The sequence below is a fragment of the Merops nubicus genome, unplaced genomic scaffold (assembly GCF_000691845.1).
Source record: "Merops nubicus isolate BGI_N331 unplaced genomic scaffold, ASM69184v1 scaffold3509, whole genome shotgun sequence".
Classification (NCBI taxonomy): domain Eukaryota; kingdom Metazoa; phylum Chordata; class Aves; order Coraciiformes; family Meropidae; genus Merops; species Merops nubicus.
In genome coordinates, this window is record NW_008632939.1 from 3156 (window position 1) to 10703 (window position 7548).

Sequence of the window (7548 nt, forward strand, 5' to 3'; positions counted from 1 at the left end):
CACATTTCCTTGTGCCTTTCCCTAACTTCAGACGTGGGCTGAAAGGATGGATGTGTTTCTCCAAAGTGCTCTGGAGCAGCTAGTCTTATTGAAATGCTAAGAAACATTTGATAGGGCTTTAAAAGAAAAAAAAGTTTGTTATGGAAGTAAATTTAAGTATGAAGTAACTTCATTATCAAATTTTGTTTGATTTAGAGAATACTGGTACATTATGCAAGTGTAATAAGGTATTTAGAAGAAATGTAAGTAGTAAAACTACATGAAAGGCTTTTTATTCACCCTTGTGAATTTGTCTTGCATCGTTGTACTCTTGCCTAGCAGTTACCCCTGGTCTCCCATTCTTCACATCATCTTTACCCTTTTGTAGCAGTTTATCCTTTGCTCCATCCTCCTACTGGCTAGGCAAGAAGCACTAAAAAAATGCATCTGATCTGGATCTGTCGGCTGTTTTGCTGACTGATACCTAAGTGCTGATTGACTAGCTGGTAGGCCAAACATAACAGGTTGTCGTTGGACCTGTGTAGTAATCTTTCCCTCAGGCACAGCACTAATTAATGTCCATCACAGAGAGGGCAATTTCCATGTGACTTGTAAGGCTTGCTTTTCTTTTTGAACCTTCTCACGTTTACTGTTATGCACCGGTAGAATCAGTTGTTGGGAGGGACTGACTCAAGGAAACTTTTAACCATCCTAACCATGTTAGACTTGTAGAGCACTTCTAGAAATGTTATGTACCTGTGTACTTGGCAAGCAGTTTGAAAACAGACGTTTCTGGAAAGTTTTTCAATAATAAACTCCTTTGTGCTTCAGATGGTCAGATTTGTTCATTTATCCAGTGAAATGAGGCAGGGTAAAATTAACAGGCTGAAAGATGAGAGATTTGGGCATGAAAATTCCAGGGTCTAGGCTGAGTTTTTTAATCTTGTTTAAAATGAAAGCCTTCTCAACCTTTAATATATATGCTGATCTTAAAATAATTGTTATTTAAAAGTTTAAATATAGCCTTTGTTTTATCTAGTTTTCAACTCCTGAAAGTGAAGAATTGTCCTGGTTTGAGTAAGAATAAAACTAATTCTTTTCAGTGATTTTACTTGTCAGTTGGGTCTTTTCTAACTAACTTTCTGAAGTTAGTTAACAGCACATTTTCACAGACGGTGTCTGCTTCTAGCAGAGATAACGCTCCATGTTTACAGTTGCTCCCAAGGATTGTTACGCAGACCAAGATCACTGCTAAAGCTTCTGTACCACACGGAGGGGGGCAAGGAGTAAAACATCACACAGGCAGGGAGGAGTGGACAGGACGGATGATCCTAAACTGACCAATGAGATACTCCATCCCATGTACATCATATTTGGTGTAAAGCTGAGGAATCATGAGGGTCAAGATCTGATCTTCAGTGGCCGGTGTCCAAGGAGGACTCTGCTCTGCCTTCAGTCCCAGTCTGTGTGTTCCAGAATCCAGCTCCTGAATCTGGTTCCCGTGTGCTCCCAAGTCCAGTGTGGGATTTCCCCAGTGCTTGCTACACAGCAGCCGTGCTGAAGGTGATGCAGTTGCCATAGGGTAGAAGGTTGGCTTCAATATTGGTTTTGTATGTATTTGTTTATATTTATTATTAATACTTTCATTAAAGCTGTTTTAGTTTTCTAATCTACAAGTCTCTCTCCCTTATTCCCTTTCTCTTCCCCTTTGGAGAGGGAGAGGGATTAACAGAGAGCATCTGTTCCAGGTCTAGCAGACAGCCACTGACCCTAAACCTTGAGAAGAATTTTAAAGACAGACTGGGCAGTGACATGTGAATTGTAGGAGTGATGTTTATGAGTAAATCTGAAATAGAACCAGGAAGGCATATGGTACTAATAGGTGTGCTTGGTGTATCCATGGGACCAGATGAAAAAGTGCTTCAGGCCCCTGTGCTGCGTGGTCTCACTTGTTCCTGCCCAGGAAGTGAAGAGTTGTTGATTAGCACTTACAGCAAGGTGGTTAAATCATTAAATTTTTTTTGGAGTGTGTGTAATATTGATGTGTCAGCGGGCTATATATAAAATTACCTGAGTTTCCAAAATCCTGCTATTCACTGTTTCTGACTGCACTTATTGTTGCTGTTGCTACTGGCTTTTAAATTGCAAAATAAATCCCTTGTTTCTGTAATAGTTATGTTCAGACCTTTCTGGCACTGAAGAAAATAGCTTTTGATGGGAAAACAAAACAGCCCAGATATTTTGTATGGCAAGTATCTTTTATTACTAAACCTGTTGGTTGGTATAATTGAGTGGTTTACATGAGGTCTTTTTGTGAGCTAGATGAAAGAGCCTGGTATAATGAGCTATTACTGTTATTGTAGTAAGATGTAAATATACTTCAGAGAATTTAAGAGAAACATTTTCCTATTCAATGTAAGAGATAAATGGTATTGCTTTTATGTTGGATTTGTACATCCACACAGGTCTATGTGTATTTTGTTTAAGTTTGTGACATCATTAGTTCTACTGACTTCTGAGTATGACATTTGATTGGTGGGTTGTTCCAGGGAATTTCCTAGGCAGTAGTGGAAAGTACTGTCTTGGTATTTTGTTTCCTTTTTTTCTTTTTTATTTTTTTCTCTCCTTCCCTTTCCAGTTAAGGTAAACTGGGTGTTATGTACAGCCTGAGCATCCATTTGGCAGAGATGTGACACTGCGTTTCTGGAGCTGGTCACAGATAAAACTTAAGTTTTTTGGATGGTGTAGTGGGAATGTTTTGCTGTAGCTTCTCTTACTGAAATCTGCACAGCTTTCCAGTAGCTTTAAAGTATTTACATCTTTTTTGAAAACCACTATCCAATTAGAGAAAAACAGTGGGGAAATGAGCAGTATGCAGAGCTAGCATGAAAGAGTGGTGTGGAAGTGCACCCAGAACCCATTGTGTTGGCGTAGTTGTAGAGCAATCTATTACGGGGTAGGAAAGTGAGGATATGACCTAGAAGGGAGCAGGTGGAGCATTTGAGGTGGGAATAGAGGTTTCTGGCAACGGGGATGTGAGTTACAGAAAACTTTCGACATTACAGGGAATGAGATATGTCTAATAGACTGAGGAACAAGCAAGAGCTTACACCCAAAGGAAGTGAAAAATTGGTCTCTGCTGTGAAAGAGCCATGGAATTGCAGGGAATCTTGAAACAGGTGGGAGTGTAATCTCCAGTGAACTTGTGCAGGAGAAAGGAACAGAAGGCAGTGAGGAATTTCTTTGTGTGAACAGTGAGTTTTATCCACTGTCTCAGTTATTAAAAAATAACTGTGGCATTACTTGCAGAAAAACGAAAGTGGTGATTTTGGAAGGATTCTTTGAGGTAGAGTTTTCTTTGTTTTGTTATCTAACTATATAACTGGCTTCTTCTTATAACTTCATAGACATTCTGTCTAGAGTTATTCCTGTTTAGAAAATGAATGTGCTCAAGGTTGTTTTAGAAAACGAAATACAAATATTCCTTGTTATGCTTGCTATTTATCATTATGCTTTTTTTTATGTGCTGAGGTAGTGCTCACAGTTCTCAGATCATGAATGTGCAAAACTAAGAAAACACATGGGAAAAAAATTTGAAGCCTCTCAGTCACTGATGTACTTTTATCTTTTCATGGTGGTAAAATGCAAAACAAAGAATCTGGGATTTCTTTTCCCATATCTGATTTTCTTCCCTATACAATTCCCTATTCTATATAGAATTTAAGTTTTTTAGTATCTTTTGCTGAAATTCCGTTGCTGACATTTAAGGGATACTTTCTTTAATACAGGGTTACTTAAGGTATATGCAAAGATACTTGATAATGATACAAAACAAAAGACTTGTAATGATCTTGAAGTTCTGTTGTCATCCTGATGCATCAGTGAAGAGTGCTGTAATTCAGATAGTTTGTGTAGTGTAGAGGGAGTAAAATGCACCTAAGTTGAGAGACTTGTAAAAGACAAACACATGTAGTGGTAGTATAATTTATTAACGATACTTTCCCTAAATAAGAATATAGCATAAAGAATCTGCACTTATTTTAAATCTCAGTGTTGTTTCATGCGGCATCTTGTACAGGTTGCTGCAATTTTAAAGGACAAGTAGTAAAGTCGTTATTTTTATTATTATAGTTCATTGTTCTGTGATCACAACTTAGATACAAAATATAAAAAATCTTAAGGATGCAAAGAAAATATTTTTATTATATACGCAGTAAACTAAGAAATGTAATATTTTTTTTCTTATTTGAAATAAAACTACCTTTGGGATGTCTTGAAGTGGACTTTGTTAGCCTAACTTGCTTGCCAAGTTGTGCATTAGACAATTTGTACAAGTAGTAGTTTATTCAGTGTCCAGCAGAACAGGAATCAGACCTTAATTTATGACCTTTCTTTTATGAATTGAGTCAAATTAGTGGAGATTTACTTTGCTGTTTTCTCTGCTTTTGATGCTTGGTTAATACCTTAAGTAGCAACTCTTCAGTGAGTTATGAGTAGGCAAAGCTGCTACTTTACAGGGTGCTCTGCTATCTGTGTAATTTTATAGTCTATTCAGTTGAATCTAACATGACGATAACTGAAACAAGGGGTTTTTACATTGCCTCTGGGAGTTCTGCATCTTTCTTTGGTTGTTGCATCTGGTGCTTGTTTTCTGAGTTTTGTGTTCTGTGAGGGAGGGAAGGAGTCCTGAGGATGGGAGAGCGGGAGGGTGACAGTTACAGTGGGTGAAATTTCCTTGACACCATGTCTGAAGGCTGTTAAATTCCGTGCTGATTAGACTGCTTCATGCTGATTATGGTTCCCGGTATGGAAAGCAGGATTCCAAAACAACAAAAAACCTTAATTGTGGCAGTTCTTTAATGACTGTGTTTCTTCTGTGCCTCGCTTTAGCTGTGCTAGTAAACATGTTTTATCAGTAAAGATTGAAAATTATGAACCACTTACTGCTGTTCCCTAACTTTCCAAGGAGATTATGAAGTTGAAGACAATGTGGTTCCCAGAAATGAAAAAGTCTGTTCTATTTGTATCTTCAGGGCAGAACCACTTACAGTTTCTTGGTTTGTGTAACACTTTTGCATGTGTATTCTTTGTGCTGTCATATCACGAAGTGTGCATGTGTAACGAGCTCTACTCTGTCACTGCTCTTCTGATATTTTGGCATCACAAGTTTCTTTGTGTCACCTGTTCTTCTGTATGCTACAAATCTTGGAGATAACCTGGGTTTGTGTTACATAAGTACTATGAGCCCAAATGTTCTGGGGTTAACAATCTAAATAATCAAAGTAAGTGATCCAGGAGAGTGGAAACAGCCCTAGAGAGGTGATGATTCATAACACACTTTCTCAGTCTTGTTTTGTTTCCTGTGCGTGTTTGTTATTTTAAGTTCCTTCGATTTCTCTTCTGAAGAGCTTTTTCTATCTTCCCCTGGTTTTATATCATCAATCTGAAATGTGTGCAGTGTTGCTCCCTTTTCTAGATATTTATGCCTCATCTAGATGTAGCTTTATTCTAAAAAAAACCCAACCTTTTGAAATTTGTTTTGAATCAGCAGCTCATTTTAATGTTATCACTTGTGACACACTATAAAATTCTCTCCCTTGACTGTTTTATTTTCCACTATGCTGTTTTCTTAGTAGTCATGTAACTACATAGATAATAAAAAGTTTTGCAGACTTGTTTTTAAGATTGATTTATGAATACTTTTTGAGTCTTGCTCATTTTGAGAAGTTTTTTTGTTAGAATATCTTAATCTGTGTAATTCATAGGTTTGACTTAAGAAAAAAAAAAAAAAACAAACCAAACTTAAGTGATTCAGAAGCACAAGTGCATTCAGATGAGTGGGTGCTCTCTTAAATCATGCACTTCTGAAAATCATGGTCCTTTTCCTTTAAAAGCTGCCTTTATGTTGCGTTTACTTACTTAAGGTATGAAGAACCTGAAGGTGTTTCTGGAAAATGCTATACCACCAGACACTGCTATTTTTGTATTCCCCTTAGCTTTTTGGTGTTGTATCTCCTGCTTGCTGGGTTCATTCTCCCTCACTTTCACAAAGTGGCTTTGCTCACATATGCAATTTCTGCCTATCCTATTTTTCCTCGCTTGCCATGGAGTCGGTTGTGTTGGTTGAAACCAGAGGTCTTTGTAGATAGGAATTGCCAGAGCAGATGTGAACAAAAGGTACTGCCTTCTAAGCACAGTGATGTACTTTTTCTTCATCTAGTTTTGGCATATTAGTTTTATCCAGGTATTCTAATTCCTTGTTGCCATGTGAATTATCTTTCTCTTTGGCAGCCATTTAGTGTTCTGCAATCTGATTCTGTGCTACTTTGGTTTTGATGGTGGTTTATCCACATACACTATTTTCATTCTCGCTGGTGGTAGATTTTCCTGAATTCAAAAATTAATTATTTTCAGTCATGACATTATTCTGGATACTTTCTATTTAAATTAAATGCAAATAGTTTTCTCAGGAAAACAATTTTAAAAAAACCAAAACCAACACCTTATAGATGTGAGTAGCTGAAGCTATGTTCTGTCTACTTGGAAGAACCTCTCTGAATTACTTGCAGGTTAGATTAAAAGAAACTGTAGGATCTTTAAAGCGTAATGGCATAATGTTGGTCAAACTGCACCCATTAAAATATGGCAAACTGTTTTGCTTGTGGAACATAAATGTTTAATTTGGGGAATTAAAATAACCCATGGAAATTTAGTGCTAGGAGTGTATCTGTTACCAATGTGCATGCATCATAAAACAGCAAATTCACCAAAGACGGAAAGACGACCAAAAAAGGGCAGGAAAATGTTGTACATTTCTGCTCTCTTGTTGGCTCATAGTGGTTGCTTATGTTTTTTGAACTCTTAATTTTTGTTAGGATCTGTTTTAATCTCACTTTTAAACTGGCACGATCAGTTGGAAAAGTAGAGCAAAGAATAATTCAAATCTGCTTGGACACCTGCGTAGAGTTGCCTTGAGCACTGCGTTTTATTGCGTACTGGTGCCCTGATGTTCTGATAGTAATTTCATAAAGAGTTTGGGATTAAAGTTTGTTCAACATTCATTGAGGGCCAGCAAAAGATAAATTTTAGTGCAAAAACATTAATTTATTCTTCCCCTTCTTTCATTTAGGAGCCAGTGTAGCAATTCGTTATTGATCGGTTGTATGAGGTTCAACTGTACCATTGAAACTGTTAGCTCTTACAAAGAGCGTTTGACCTACTTCAGTTTTTAACAGCCTTGATCTACAGTTCATTTTACTGGTTTTATTAATTATAAAAGTTAATCATACAGTGCTACTTGGAGAACTACAGTGGCTCCCATGTTTGGAAGTGATGGAAATTTTGTAAAAAAGATAAAATACCTAGAACAGATGAAGAAGCTTCCTATCAATGCTGGGAACTGAGGGTTGATGATTTTCAATTCAGGGTTTAAAAATTTTCAAGCTTTTTGAGGACTTACCTTCACTTGACTGTTGATTGTGTTAGGAACTAGTGAGTGTAAATCACTTAGAATTTGGTGGCCAAAAAGAAACCAAAAAAAAACCCCAACCCCCCCCCCCCAAACAACAA